This window comes from Eschscholzia californica, unplaced genomic scaffold (assembly GCF_041429995.1).
Source record: "Eschscholzia californica isolate CP2 unplaced genomic scaffold, dmEscCali1.0.p SCAF_4, whole genome shotgun sequence".
In the NCBI taxonomy this organism is placed as follows: Eukaryota; Viridiplantae; Streptophyta; class Magnoliopsida; order Ranunculales; family Papaveraceae; genus Eschscholzia; species Eschscholzia californica.
The window spans coordinates 25,663,258-25,678,999 of record NW_028238461.1 but is presented as its reverse complement, the minus strand read 5'-3'; the positions used below and the strand labels follow the sequence as shown (position 1 = coordinate 25,678,999).

Here is a 15,742-nt window from a genome sequence, read left to right as displayed (position 1 = left end):
CTTTTTGATTTTATTATCACATACCAAACATATCCTTAGCAGTTTTGACAAAAAATCTAAATTCAAGAGGGTAAGCTCAATTACCAATTATTGAAGGGGGTAAACTCAATTACCAATTAATTTTGAGGGGGTAAGCTCAAAAAACCCAGATGGAAATAAAGCGGAAAATAGATATAGAGACTCGAGGAAAACAAACCCAACTTGTCAAACTATTAGGATCGACACAGGTTCAAGCTACTAGGTTCTGCAGTTGTGACCATCATCTCCATCCAAAAAATGAAGGTTTAGTTGCGTTTTGTACGATACATGGGTAGGGAAATTTTAAAAGGCCCCCCGTTTTTGTTGAAAGGCCTCCCTGCTAAAAGCGCCCCTCATTATAACCCATTTGGTTATAGGGCCCCCTCTACAAAAGAGCACCTCCTTCATCAATATTTGACCTAACGGCAAAGTTAACGCCGTTAGGCCAAACTTAACCCAAGACCGGTGATGTTGACCACGCCACATCATCATCTTCTCCGGCAGGGTCGCCGGCCGGCCAAACTTCCGGCCGGCGACCTTCAAATTTTTTTTTTTCTTTTTTATTCTCTCTCTCTCTCTAAAAATAATTTTTTTTTATTCTCTCTCTCTCTCTAAAAACAATTTTTTTTTTCTCTCTCTAGATCTGGTTCATATCTAGAGAGACCTTCTTGAAAGGTCCGAACAGACCTGCTTGAGGGTCTGTAAAAGACCTTCAAGCAGGTCTGTTCGGACCTTCTTGAAGGTCTGTTGAAGACCTTCATATGAACCAGATCTAGAGAGAGAAAAAAAAAATTTGTTTTTAGAGAGAGAGAGAGAATAAAAAAAAAAAAATTTTGAAGGTCGCCGGCCGGAAGTTTGGCCGGCCGGCGACCCTGCCGGAGAAGATGATGATGTGGCGTGGTCAAATGATGTCGGTGAAATACACCTTTTAAGGGGGTTTTTTTCACCCATTCAAAGAGGGGGCCCTTTAACCAAGCTAAGTCAAAGGTTTTTTACTAAGTCAACGAAACCATGGGGAGGCCTTTTAACAAAAACGGGGAGGCCTTTTAACAAAAACGGGGAGGCCTTTTAAAATCTCCCTACATGGGTATTACAAGAAGACAAAAAAGTCTGAACTGGAAAGTTCATTTCGTGGAAAAAGGATCTACAACTTATTTCTTGTTTGTGTTGGGGATAGGGGCTCTTTTGTTGGATATTTTTACCAATTTTTGGATTCTCTTTCCTTGATCCACAACCATTACATTGTCTAGGTAGTAAACTTTAATAGTTTATCTTTTCAATTTTTTGAGACTTCAGCCATTAAAAAGTTGCTTGTATTTTTTTTATATAGTGGTTTTAATTGAGAACACTATTGCTCACGTGATTTATTTCCCAAGAGATACTCTTATTGTGTTATATACGGTAAAATAATTAATTTTATCATTTGTAATTGAACAAAATATACGTTCTTACCGGGAAAGAATCTCTTTCCTAACAATTGAGACAAAAATATAGGAGAGAGAAAAGAGATTAAAAACAATTAATTTTTTTTAATGAAATTATCATTAATAGATGTCCCTTAAAGATTTTTTTTTTTTTTTTTTGGGTAAACAGGGCAAATAAAAAAAAACAAGTAAAGACCGTCTCCCTGCAGAGCTGACTTTGCTAAATTATGCGCGAACCAATTGTGTTTTCGATTGCAGCACATGAATATGATATTGTTGAAAGAATTCTTCAAATGTCATATTTCTTCCAACACAGCCTGTGAGGTCCAATGCACATTGGATTTGCTTTGCTTCAACTGCGAGATGAGGGATTGATTATCTGCTTCAATCATGATGTTGTCGAGATTCAGCGAAATTGCCCACGTCATCGCTTCTAAAATGGCTTTAGCTTCCCCTTCTTCACTGTTTCTTGCTCTAGATCTGATATATCGAGTGTTTTGAATACGAGATTTATGATCCTGTATCACCATACCAATACCTATAGGTTTAGTAGAAGTACTAAATGAGGCATCGACATTAATTTTGTAGTGATCTTGCGGAGGAGGTTGCCATTTGTATAATGATTATTATGTAATTTTCTTTTGTCATGGTTTTGCTTGAGTTGATTTTTTGGATAATTTTGGATTGTATCAATTATATTTTGGATTACTATTTTAGAATGTTGAAACTGAGTCTTACATCTAGCCTTCCAAATATTCCAGAGAATTATTGAAAACAATTGCGTATGAATAATTTTATTGTCTTTCAATGTTTCTTTCCATGTGATGATCCATTCTGAGATGGATATAATCTTTTCCGAATGAATGTTAAAATAAAACCATACCCGTCTAGCATGGTCATAATGTAATAGTGCATGCTCTACAGTTTCAAATGTGTGCTTCACAAATTTGACATATATTTGGTTTGCCAATGTATCGCCCTATTTTATGTAGAACCGGCAATGAATTAGTACAACATTTCCAAAGAAATAATTCGATTTTAGGAATCACATCTAGATGTCATATGAAATGCCACTTAACTTTTGTAGTAGTAGGTGAAATGCCTTTCATAATTTGATTATAAAGAGATGCTATCGAGAACTTACCATTAGTTGTTAGATTCTATTTCATCTGATCAGGCCCATATTTATGTATGGTAATAGCAAGAATATAATTGACCAACCTAGGTTCTAGATGATCATAAAGAACTTGATAATTCCAATTACTTTCCGTTATGAGCTGAGAGACTTTAGTCAATGGAGAACTTTTGGAGTTATTAATCGGTGGACAAACATTTGGAATCCATGAATCTGTCCATATATTAACGTTACTACCATCATGATATTTCCCAGATATAGTTATCATCAATAATATCGAAAGATTTGGAAATGTTTTTCCAAATCCAAGAATGATGAGTTTTTGCTCTAAGACAACTATTATCTTTAATACGATATTTTGATTTAAGGACCTGAACCCAAAGAAAGGTTGGTTCTGTTTTAAATCTCCAAGCTAATTTTCTAAGAAAAGCTTGATTCTCAAAATAGGGGTTACGAAATCCCAAACCACCTGTCGTTTTAGAGGAGCAAATAGATTTTCAATTTTTATATTGAATTGTTTTTGTTTTTCCCCACCAAAAAGATCTTTGAGAGATCTCGATGCGTTTGCAAATGTCCTTAGGAATGCAAAACATTGCATCTAGTAACGGGGGACAGCCGTTGCTATTGTGGCTACGACAACAGAGCGACCAGCTTGAGACATAAATTTATTCTGACACTGAGAGAGTTTGGAGTGGATAGAGTCAATGAGTTGAGAGAAAACTGATAGCTTCCTTTTACCAATATGGAGTTGACCTCCCAAATACTTATCAATAGACTGATTATTTGTGACTTTAAGACGTCTGACAATGATTCTTTTGAATTTTGGATGAGTATTTTGGGAAAAGAAGATATTAGATTTACCAAAATTGATCATCTGTCCTGAGGTTGAACAGAAGGAGGAAAGGATACTTTTAAGTTTGTGAATATCATCAAAGGTGTTTTTTCCAAATATGATGCTGTCATCTGCAAATGGATGATGATGAATATCTAAATTCGAGTTGATTGAGAATCCCGTAAAAGATTTATTTAATGCAGTTGAATTAAGAAGACGGCTGAGACCTTCCATCGCGAAGATGAAAAGAAATGGAGATAAAGGATCTCCTTGCCTTAACCCATGGGACGGATTATAGATAGGTCCTGGTCTACTATTAATAAGAATTGTTGTTGAGGGAGTATAAATACAAGCCGCAACAAGATTACATCATTTAGACGACAAGTTTAACTGTTTAAAAATATTAAATAAAAAGGACCATTCTATTCTATCAAAAGCCTTAGACATGTCCAGCTTTAGACCGAAATAACTGCTCTGACCTTTAATTTTTTTGAATGAATGAAGTATTTCAAGCGCAATGATAATATTATCTGTAATTTGTCTACCAGGAAGAAATGCAGATTGAAAAGGAAAATGATGTCATTTAGGTGGGGCTTAAGACGCTCAGCCAGGATCTTTGTAATAATCTTATAGGTTGTATTAAGAAGGCTTATGGGTCTAAAGTCCGCTGGAGTTGGAGGAGATTTGGTTTTAGGAAGAAGAAAAATATGAGTATGATTACAATTACGCGGAAGAACGGAAGTGATAAAAAATGTTTAACCATGTGGATTATATATGATTGTACTGTTTCCAAATTTTTCTGATAAAAGAAATGGGGATAACCATCCGGTCCCGGAGAAGATTCCTGTTTTAGAGAAAGAATGATTATATGAATTTCCTCATCTGTAGGTATGGCTATTAGTAACTCATTCTGCAATTGAGAGATGTGAGGCTTGAATAAATCGATAATTTCCTCAGATAGAATTGGATTTGAAGTAGTAGCAATGTTAGAAAAGTGATTGTGGAAGATTTGATTAATTTCATCATGGTCAGAAGTCCATTCGTTATTATTATTACGAATGGACACAATCTAATTATTATGCTGGCGATTAATGGCCAGAGAATGAAACAATTAGTGTTTTTATCTCCTAGATGAAAATGGGAATCTCTAGTTTTTTCTTGCCGGAGACTCTCTTATCGTCGATAAAGATCCTCCACTATATTGAGCTTTTGACGATAATCCTTCATGTGGATAATATTTTGAATCTCCCGAGTGATGGTATTTATCTGAGTTTCAATCTGGCCAAAGACTTTTTTATTCCAGTCAGTGAGCTTGAAGCTGAGTTTACGAAGTTTTTATTGGATATGATCTGGAGAAATTTTACGCGTCCATTTTTAGATATGAACAACTACAGTCAGGATGTGACATCCATGTGCGAATGAATTTATAGGGTTTGGGAGCGGATACCCTAGATTCTTGTTTGAAATGATTGGAGAATGATTTGAACCAATACTCGGCAAGTGATATAAACAATAAAGAAGGTTATGCATCGACCAAGAAATATTAACAAGAGACCTGTCAAGACGTTCTTGAATTAAATTACCCGAGAATTGCTTATTCGTCCAAGTATAAGGCGAACCCTTAAAACCAATATCATGAAGACCTAAATTATCTAGAAGATGATTAATTTTGTGAGCACTAGGAGGGAACTTGGAAGAACCCCCTTGCTTATCCGCGGGATAAGGATCGTATTGAGATCTCCTACAACGACCCAAGGATCGGAAATGTTGAGGCCTATTTGTGTGAGTCTATGCCAGGGTTCTAACTTCCTAGTTGAATAGGGAATACCATAAAAACCGGTCAAAAACATCTTTTTGTTCGTATTTAGTTGGTAATGGTAAGAATGAATCATGTTGCCATCTGCATCTTCTATAAAGGTAGGAATATGTTTTTTCCACAATAAGATAAGCACTCCTGCAGTATTGTTAGGGCTAACAAAATGATAGTGATAATTGTTCATAAGGTTGAGAGATTTTAGAGTGATTTCTTTGTTCCTTTTAGTCTCCGAAATGAAAATGAAATCAGGTTGGTTCTGAGTGATAAGGGTGTGAAGATGTTTAGTGGCCAGATAAGATCCACATCCTTGAATATTCCATGTCAAATACGAATAAGCCATACTTAGTCGATCACATAAAATGATTAAATTAGAGAAGTAGCGTTATACCAAAATATAAAATGCAATAGAGTCAACACGAAGAAAAGATCCACACCAAAAAACAAAACACTAGATAATAAGACTATGGTATAACTATATTACACAAAATACAACAATATACACTATTTATGTATAGACTAACTTTAACTAATACTAACCATAACCAAACTAAAGTATTACTATATAAACAAAAGTAATTCCTAAAAAAACTATTAAATATCGAAAAGTACTACAGAAGCTACACAAAATATGACAAAAGGTGATGTTAATACCCTCTAAAGGATTCCTTTAGTTATCTTCATTTTGTTCCTTCAGGGAGGTCGCATTGAAAGAGAGTCGAGGAAGAGAAGTCTGAATATCCATAAGACTGTAATGATCTGCTGATGGGTTGGAATTGGATGAGGACCTAAGATGGGTTGACATAGGCTTGAAGTGTTTGATGGTCGACCACTAAAAAGTAATGTCAAACTAGCTGAAGCTAACGATTGTAGAAGATGACATGGTTTCTTTGAACTTCTGAATTACTAAGCAGACAACAGTTTCTGAAAGATCTTCAATATCAGAAAATGTTGTACATATCTCTTTACGTTTACCACAAATTGACTTACAAAGATCCCTATTATCTTCCAACTTAGACAAGACATCATTATTTATGTCAACTTGAAGCCCTGCAGAATCTGTTTCATTATTCCTATTAGATAAATTATGTTGAGTGCCCAAATTGTCCATCGCTAGCTGGTAATTGAAATCTCTTGAAATAGTTTCCTCTTCATGATAGAAAGATTGTTCAGAACATAATGGAAAAGGATGATCTATAACCCTACATAGATGACAGATACTTCTAAGAAATTTCTTGTAATAGATAATAAGTTTTATTTCTCTATCCAAGGTTACAGCCGGAAAGGAAGCTATGAGCAGTTTACGAACATCATAGAGGAGATATATTCGAACAAAATCGTGACAAACCTTACCAAAGTTGTCAGGTTTAATTTGTAAAACTTCTCCCATGGCCGAAAACAACAAATGGATGTCTTCTTTGTTTTGAAGTGCTGGAGGAATCTCTTTTGAAGCACACCATAATGGCTCCATATTCAGTTCTTGACAGAGTTTGTGAAAGGAATAGAAATCGGTTTCATAACTAACAGTAAACCTCGAATGATCCAAGGCCTACCAAAGTTAATAGATTTCCATATGAAAAGACTTTTAGGTCTTAAAATGAAGCAATTAGATCCATGATTATAAAGGGAAATCTCAGTATCTTTGAATATATCATTATTATGCTCCCTTAAGAAGTCTCTGAAAAGTCTAAGGCTAAAATCATAAGGACAACAGTTTCTAACCAAAAATCCCGTAGAAAAATATGAGAAGTTTGAGCTTTGAGATTGTTTATTGAAAGATACTTTAAGCTGACCTGGTATGGAAATATACATGTTTCCTGCCATCGACTTAGCTAGATTGTCTACCTGAGATCTCCAATGATGTTGAGACATCAGATACAGAAAAGAAAAGAGGTTGAAATATATTAGTATATGGGTGAAATTTCTAAGGGTGATAGATGGGGAAGACGAGATGAGCGCACAGGTGATAGAGAAGTAGCAGATGGCTGAATATATATCTCCTTTCATGGGGTCTATAAAGAAGCTAAATGATTATACACCGAACTGCCGACCTGTAGCAGAAATAACTTACTCACATACCTGGAAAAGGTACCTAAGAGCTGATAGTAGATGTGTAGTTGTGATTCAAGAAAAAAGAATTATGGATTAAGGAGAAAAACTTAGATGGTCTATCTACAAAAAGAAGAATCCATGCAACCAGTACTGAGTGACAATCTGTTTTAAGGAAACCCTCTTTGTAATCACGGCACCACGAGTAAAGGTTTAAAAACTAAAGAGGAAAAAGAAATTTAGTTTAAAGTCTAAATAAACAGACAAGACAAAATATTGGGAAAACAAGCCTGAAATTAGGGGATTATACCCTCACAGAACAGGCTAGTAGGTTAAGAGGATCAAAAAGAAGAAATACTTACCTCTTCATTGATAATTGCTGAGCTTTGTTGCTTCCACCGCCTAATAATGGTTGCAGAAATTTTTTGCAATTATATGGCCAGTTGGTGAGGAATTTGTGATCTTATTGATAAGTAGATGAAGATGCAATAGGATATGATATAATCTGACTTTGATTTGATAGGAATTTTTTAGAGAATTTGATCTCAACTAAGTTGGTTTGAGGAAAGTGAAAAGGAGAGTTATTTCTCTCTCCTCAAAAAACTCCCCCTTCCCTTATAAGTTCTTGATGTCCCTTAAAGATGATTATGAAGAAGATGAAGAATGGATTTTTTCTTAAAAGGGTTATTTTCGATTGGTCCCCTCAAGTGTCTATCCTTTCCCGCGTAGTCCCTTAAAGTACGAGAAATTCCGAGATGGTCTTCTTTTGTATTTATCTATACATGGACTCATGAGCAAATTTGCACTTTCCAAATTACCCTTAACAATGAAAAGACCCCTTTTCCTTCCCTCATGTCCCTTTCTCCTCCCTCTATTACCAGAGACGGGGAGAATCCCCTTCATCGACGGTTCGGTTTCGTCTGCATCTGGGGTTCTCCCTAGATCCAGACGACAAGGTACTCCTCAATCTAAGTTTATGGATATCTCATACCACCAACATAAGCACCACCAACAACACTACTTTGTTTTGGGTACTGATTTAAATCTCCTAAGCCAGTACAAGTACAAAAACAACTAAAAGAAGCACAACAAGCTATTCTTCGATGAATGCCCATTAAAATAGAGGATCTTGGATGAAAATGAAAGAGGAAGGATTGAACAGAAATTCATACTCAACAACAACAACCCAACTCTCAATTTCAATTCCAGAGCCTTTTCTAGACTTCACAGTTTCTTACTCAAGTAACTAAAATGGTAAATAATTGAATTAACTCTGATATTCTTCCATTAAAGAAACACAATTCTAGATGCATTTCTTTAATACCCTCCCGTGTTCTTCTGTGCAGATACAAGGTATGAGTGTGGGGTTCCTTTTTTAGATTAAAAGCCAAATAAGTACTTGAAGTTGGTGGGACTTCTGATAGCACTACCTTTTTCTTAATTTTTTATCGATTTTTGAACACTAGTCTTTCTTTTCTACAGTGTTATGTCGATCACCTGATCTTGTTTCTTGTCTTAATCCAACTTTTCTTTTCTCCACTATCCCTTTCCCTTGTTATCAGATCTAGACAAAGGTGTGGTAAACCAGATCGCCGGCGAAGGGGTCCTGGTTTACCAGATCATCGACAAAGATAGTATATGAATTAACCAAACCAAACCAAACTTGCAAAATACATTGCTTTTAACAATAAAAGACATTGCCTATAAAATCTCCCAATTTCGATGAACCGCAAAACCTTCCTAATGGAAATATTGACCTCAAAAAGCTACTAGATCTAGTTCTCAATGACGTTGTTGTTGTATGTTTACTTGCAGAAAGAGAAGTTTTAGAGAAGGGAAAGTTTTATAAAGAGAGAAGGGAATATTAGAAAGGGGGTTGAGCAAAAGGCCGAAAATCATGTGGGTAATGAAAACCGAATCCTGTACAGAACAAAAATGTGTTGCAGGTGTACAGAAAAGTTTCTTGGCAGTTCAAAAATGGAAGTTACAAAACTGGATGTACTTTACAGGGTATTTAAGAGTTTTCCATCGAAGAAAGTCTCGTGTTAATCTTCTTTCCCGGTAAAATTACAAAAGTGTCATCCATTAAGAAAATGACACGTCAATTTTTTTTCTTCTTTCTAGAAATTAGTTTCCTGATTTATTGTCTCTCTTCAATTCCTATTTTCTCTCAAATGTTTACCTAATCTCGAGTTTCTCAATCAATTTTTTTCTCTCTCAATTTTTTATTTTTTCTCCTATTTCCTCTCCGTATTTTCTCTTTTTTTTCCTTTTAAACTTATTTTCTCTCTCCAATCTTAGCTACTTTTCTTCTCCCCAAATTTCACTCTTTATATGATGACAAATTTTTTTTTAATGAAAACGCATAGGACATTTTATTATGTACAGTACATATTAAAATGTGTTATACATTCCTTTCAAAACGTATATTATTTTAATGAAAATTTATAAGGACATTTTGTTATGTATAGTACATATAAAATTTCAACTACATTCCTTTCAAAAAGTAAACTATTTTACTGAAAATTTATAGGACATTTTGTTATGTATCTATGTTGTTTGAGGCGTGAGGCGAGGTGACAAACCCATCGTCTCGCCTTGGCGCGCATAAGCACGCTTAGGCGACCGCCTCAGAAAACAAGTATTAAACTATTAATGAAGTAAAAGTGATAAGTATTAAACTACTAATGAAGTAATAAGTATAGTGTATACTGTAAAAGAAGAAGAACTGAAAGTAAAAGAAGAACAAAACTGATTTTGTTAGAGAGAAAATGAAGCCGGGAGGGTTAGAGGGAGAAAGTGAAGTAGATTCATTGAAGAAGAAGAAGAAGAAGAAGAAGAAGAAGAAGCAAGCCGTTGGAGAGAAGAACTGAAGAACACTTAAAGGATAGGGCACAAGACCGAACTAGTCATTTTAGGGAAGTCGTTAGAGAGAAATTGATTTCAATTTAATTGAAAAAGATTCTGATTTGATTTGGACGTGGCTGCTATTGGGCTTGACTAAAAATTTTAAAAATTTCTGGTGGCACCCACTAGCTCAGCTTGGACCTGGGCTCGCTTCCCCGAGGCGACTAAAGGCGCTCATCTAAGCGTCTTAAGTCGCCACCCAGGGAAACCAGGGGAAATCGCCTCTTAAAGAAGCGACCTTCCTGTTAATCCGGCGCTTTTGACGCTTAGGCGCGGGGAAGCGCCGCCTTTGACAACATAGTTATGTACTATACAAAGTTAAATGTACAATATATATGATCATGTCCTAAACATTTTTCAAATTTATCATACTTTTGTGGAGAAAGTATAGGACATCTTGTTATGTACAGTACATAATCAAACGTCTTGTACATAGGATTATGTCCTAAACACCTTTCAAAGTTCTTACACTTTCTAGGGGGGATGTATACAAGACGTGGCTGAGAATTTGGGGGCCCCGTGTCAAATATGAATATGAGTCTATCGTTAAATAAAAAAAATTAGGACAGACTGAACAAAATACAACATTATATACATAGGTACATAAAAAGCATAGATGGATCTAACTGTGTTTTTAAGAAAGTACTCGTACAAAAATTTTCCATTTCAAAATTTCTTTTTTATAAGAAATCTAGTATTTGAATCCGCAATCACTTGTGAGCAAAAAAAACTATTTACTTTATCTTAGATTGCAAGTTTAGAACTACAAATAACATAATGAAATTTATATTTTCATGAAACTTTTCATTTCTTTCAAAAAAAATGGAACCTTTCATTTTAATATGATATTGTAGGGTTTTGTATGTATCTAATACACATAATCATCTAACTAGTGTTGTAAGCGGAATCTCAATCATCTTATGATTAACACTAGATATCCAGGATCATATGCATGAACTAATAATGAACCAGAAATTGAAAGAAGAATACCTGGATTTGTTTTCTTACGAACTAAATCCCGACCATTATTCGGAAGATATAGAGCTTCAAGTGTAGTTCCTCTACTTGAGTCACCAAATGTATAACTTGAACTCCCTCCTTAAGTCAGCTAGGACCTTTTTGAAGGTTGAGATGAAGAACTCCTTCTAGACTTAATATATAGATTGGGAATTTTTTCTCTAAAATCTTCTCTCTCCAATAGTTGTGTGAAGAGAGTGATTTCCTTCTGAGAAATTTCCATACCTTTTCTGAACTCATAGTTGGTCCTTATATAGGCATTACCTTAGTAGAGTTCTACTCAAATAAGGGATCCTAAAAGTCCCTCAGAAAAGATAAGCATAAGTTAGAGTTTAATCTAACTGAAACTCCTAATTAGGGTTTCCTTATGCTATGGCCGGCCAGACTAGCCTTTTATGGGCTAATCTGTCCGGCTCAATCCCCTTAAGTGGCCGGCCAGGGATCTCCTGTAAGGTTTCATGCGTATCTAATACATCAAATCTAGTGTTCTAAGCGGAATCGCAACATCTATATGTTAACACTAGATTACCAGGATCGATTATACATGAACTAAACAATGAACTAGAAGAGAGATAAATATCTTTTCGCGTTTTTCCCTCGAATCATTTCAATTCGCGTGTGAAGATCGAGAGCTTCAATCGTCGCTCTTCTACTTGAGACACCGAGTTGGTTAACTTGATCTCCCTTCTTTAATGTCTGCTAGGACTTAATAGAAGGTTGAGAAGAACCTTTCTCCTTGACTAGATTGATAGAATGGGAGTTTTTTTCTCTACAATCTTCTCTCTCCACTAGTTGTATATTGTGAGAAAGAGATGTGTATTCTTGAGAAAATTCCACACCTTCTCTGAACTACTAATGAGACTATTTATAGGCATTACCTTAGTAGAGTTATACTCAAATAAGGAATCCAAAAAAGTCTCCTTCAGAAAAGATAAGCATAGAGGAGTTTTAGTCCTCTGGGATTCCCTAATTAGGGTAAGGGCATCCCTTAGTGTGGCCGGCCATATCAGCCCATTATGGGCTTTATGTGGCCGGCCCACTATGCCTTTAAGCCATCACATGGCCGACCATAGTAGCCTTGCTTAGGGAGACCCCCTTTTATGCCCCATACTTTCTATCTTGTTCTGAATCTCTATTCGAACCCTTTTGGCCTATTTAGTTGGATCCAATCCATCTTTAGCCTAGTCCCATTTAGTCAAATCTCTCCGATCAAGTTACCACTTTTATGTGTAACCCGTTTGATAGGCCTAGAAAGTTTCCTGAATAGGTCACCACCCGCAAGTATACGGGCGTCAAGTGATAATTCCGGTAAGTCCGGTTCGTTCCTCAGAGACTAAGTGAAATCTATTCTAAATCCTATAACTAATAGGTTTCTTTTGAAATTGATTTTTGTAACGAGATGATAAAAATAGCAAACTTGAGTAAAACAATAAAAATATAATTACGGAGAGACACTTATGAGGAGAAAACCTATGGTTTCAGAATCCACCTTATCATGTATGTAAAATGACCTAATTCTTCACAACTTAAATCTTTTTATAACTCAAGAGAAGGTAACCATTCGTACCAAACCTCGGATAATAATAATCTTTCAAAGCGACATACACATCTAATATTTTAATTTCGAGACAAATATTTAAGAGATGCTCCAACTATTGCTTATCAAACCCTAAGTATGATACATTAAAGACACTAAGTCTAAACATGTAACATCAAAATGTAAGCATAATCAATGAAGGAGTTACTATGAAACAAGTGCAAAGAAATTAAATTTGTCTATCAAATCACATCCAAGATTTTTATCGTGAGAAAAATGTCATTCCCTCATACAAAACTAAGGCTTCATCCTAAACCTAGATTAGATGATTAGCTACTCATAACTAAAGAGCTCATATTCATGGTAGGAGAGATAAAATTCAATAAAATAAGTGAGGGAGAAAGAATTGGAGAAGAAACAACCTTTTTCTCGCAAGTTTTCCTGCTGTTTTTCCAGGATTCTGCCAAACGCACCCTAAGAGAAAACGATTTTCTCGTCTTCTCGGAAAATACTTCTCTATGGGAAAATTATTTTCTTCACCTGGTTCTTCTCTCTCTCTACTGTTTTCTCCTTCTTTCTTACTCTAAATCTTATCTTTCTCTCTTTATAGCAATAAGAAACTCTCTCTTTCTCTTTATAACCGAACCAGTAAAGGGAGAAGAAGATAAAGAGATTTAAACAAAATCACTTTTATTAATATAAACTCTCTCTCTCTCTTTACAGTACCTCTCTCTCTCTTAACTCGTTCTTTTTAACCTTCTCTCTCTCACAAAGAGAAGGATGACAGAAGAAGAAAAAGAAAACAGAAAAGAAAACTCTTTCTCTCACTTTCTCTCTCTAGCTCTCGGTCTCTTCTTTCAATGGCCGAATCCCTGTCTTCTAAACCGTGGAGAAGCTCTCCCATTGTCTCTGTTTTTGTCCTATATAAAGAACAAAAGGAACCAAAATCTCTCTCTTGCTATATTCAACCGAATCCTTCCTTTCCTTCTGAATAGATATAAGGAAATCTTTGTTTCCTTTCTATCTCCATCACTATCTTCGGTTCACCCCTCTCTCGGTTCTTTCTATTTTGATCATCTCTGAGAATCAATCCCTCCTTTCTATCTTCAAACTTCTATAATCTCTAGCTACCATCTCTCGGTTCTCTCTCTAAAATTGTTTTGAACAGTTTGAGAGAGAGAGAGAGAAAACCGAGATTGGCATGAGAACGAAAAAGGAAGGAGATAGGAGTATTAACCAATTAACGTGTCTTTGCTGGCAACAGGGGATGATTCGGTGTTTTGTAGAGCAGTTTAAGAAGATGTAACAAGCTTCAAAGATGGTGCCATGTGGTCATAAGCAACAGCAGCCGTTTGATCTAGGTGTAAAGTCTGAGCTGATCTACACTCAGATACAAGGAAGCGTGGACTCCTGGAGAAACCCGGTACACCTAAAAATGACCGAACACATCCCGCAGCGTTTCCCAGCCATGCGATCTGATTCCCTCTTGCGCGCCACATGTCGCCAAATGCCCATGTTAACATTTAGTCAACTGATTTCCCTCGAACTTTGACTTGCTCCTATTTTCGCATCCGGACTCTGATTCCACTTCCGCTTTCGCCGATGGATTCGTATTGGACTCTACTTTCACATGGGCACTAATATTGACCAGAATACCCTTGTCATTAAAATGACCAAAATGCCCCTCAAGTATGTCTTTATCATGATGTTTTCGCATCGAACTCTGTAAATGAGACCTGAGAAAGAAAATCAAATAAATTATCAGAGTAACCGCTCGAACTGGACTAACTAACCCGAGTTAAGAGATTCAGATGAGAGATTTTCATGTCTCATCACCGTTGTAGGATCCGGTCGATTTTAGCCGCGAATTACCTAAGTAATCCGACGATCGTAGTTGGCTTCTAGCAAAGCACTACGATCCCTAATTGGACCGGACTGAATGATCTTCATAACTTATTCATCGTTATCCTAACCGACAAATTGATCGCATTGTCATCTTGGTCGAACGACACTCCTTTGGAAGGACATCTCCTTCAGACCGAACAGATATATCCTTCATCTCCCTCTAAGGGAATCCCTTAATTGCTTTTAAAAGTGGGTTTTGCTCTTTTCGGACTTCCTTTTCGAGCCCGGTTCTTTTCTATCTTTTAAGCATTATCAGATTAGACCATATCCATTTATATGCTAGTTCCCATCAATTTATTCTCACTGTTAAAGTTACCATTCTTATGTGTAACCCGTCGTAGGATCCGGACTATGTTAGCCGCGGATTATCGAAGTAACCCGACGATCGTAAGCGGCTTCTAGCTAAGCAATACGACCCCTAATTGGACCGGACTAGATGATCTTCCGGATAAAGTCATCGTTATCCTAACTGACAAATTGTACGCATTGCCATCTTGGTCGAAGTACACTCCTTTGGAAGGACATCTCCTTCAGACCGAAGGACTATATCCTTCAGACCGAAGGACTATATCCTTCAGATATCATATGGAGTATTTAGTCTAGAAATTATCCAAGATAGCAGGAGCATAATAATTACTTTTTTTAGCATGACTAGTCAAAATGAAGGAAAGAAATCATTTATTTATACAACGTACAATATATAAACTAAAGGTAATATTTTAAAGCTACCACACATGCACTTATATATTGTTGGAAGTTTTATAACTTTTAGATATATATTTGTTTTAAAAACATTTCAAAAGATTAAAAAAAAAATAGTTCAAAAATTAAAAAATAATTTAAAGAGGTGTAATGAAGTAGAAATAAAGATTCATATAGCATTAGTAGTCTCCACCTCAACAAAACCAAAAAAATATGAAAGGTTGTGTTATTCAAACCAGGGTAAGAGATAGCTTTCCCAACTGAGCTAAAGGATTTTTTTTAACTATGCATCTCTAATTATATATTTAATATAGATCTTAGATTTAAATAAGCCCTAAGTGGTTGGGGGCACCAGCAGCGGCGCCAAAAACTTGACAGACCCAAAATGGGTCTATTCCTGCAA

At 35.9% G+C, this 15,742-nt stretch overlaps 1 long non-coding RNA gene across 1 annotated transcript; it reads right to left on the bottom strand.

The window, feature by feature from the left end:
* Nucleotides 1-5,602: 5,602 nt before the first annotated feature.
* On the bottom strand, nt 5,603-9,063 carry LOC147543862 (uncharacterized). Its single transcript, XR_015224356.1, has 2 exons — nt 8,769-9,063; nt 5,603-7,633 (listed from the first exon to the last, which is right to left on the bottom strand). It is a non-coding gene; the product is annotated as an uncharacterized LOC147543862 (long non-coding RNA).
* Nucleotides 9,064-15,742: the final 6,679 nt, after the last annotated feature.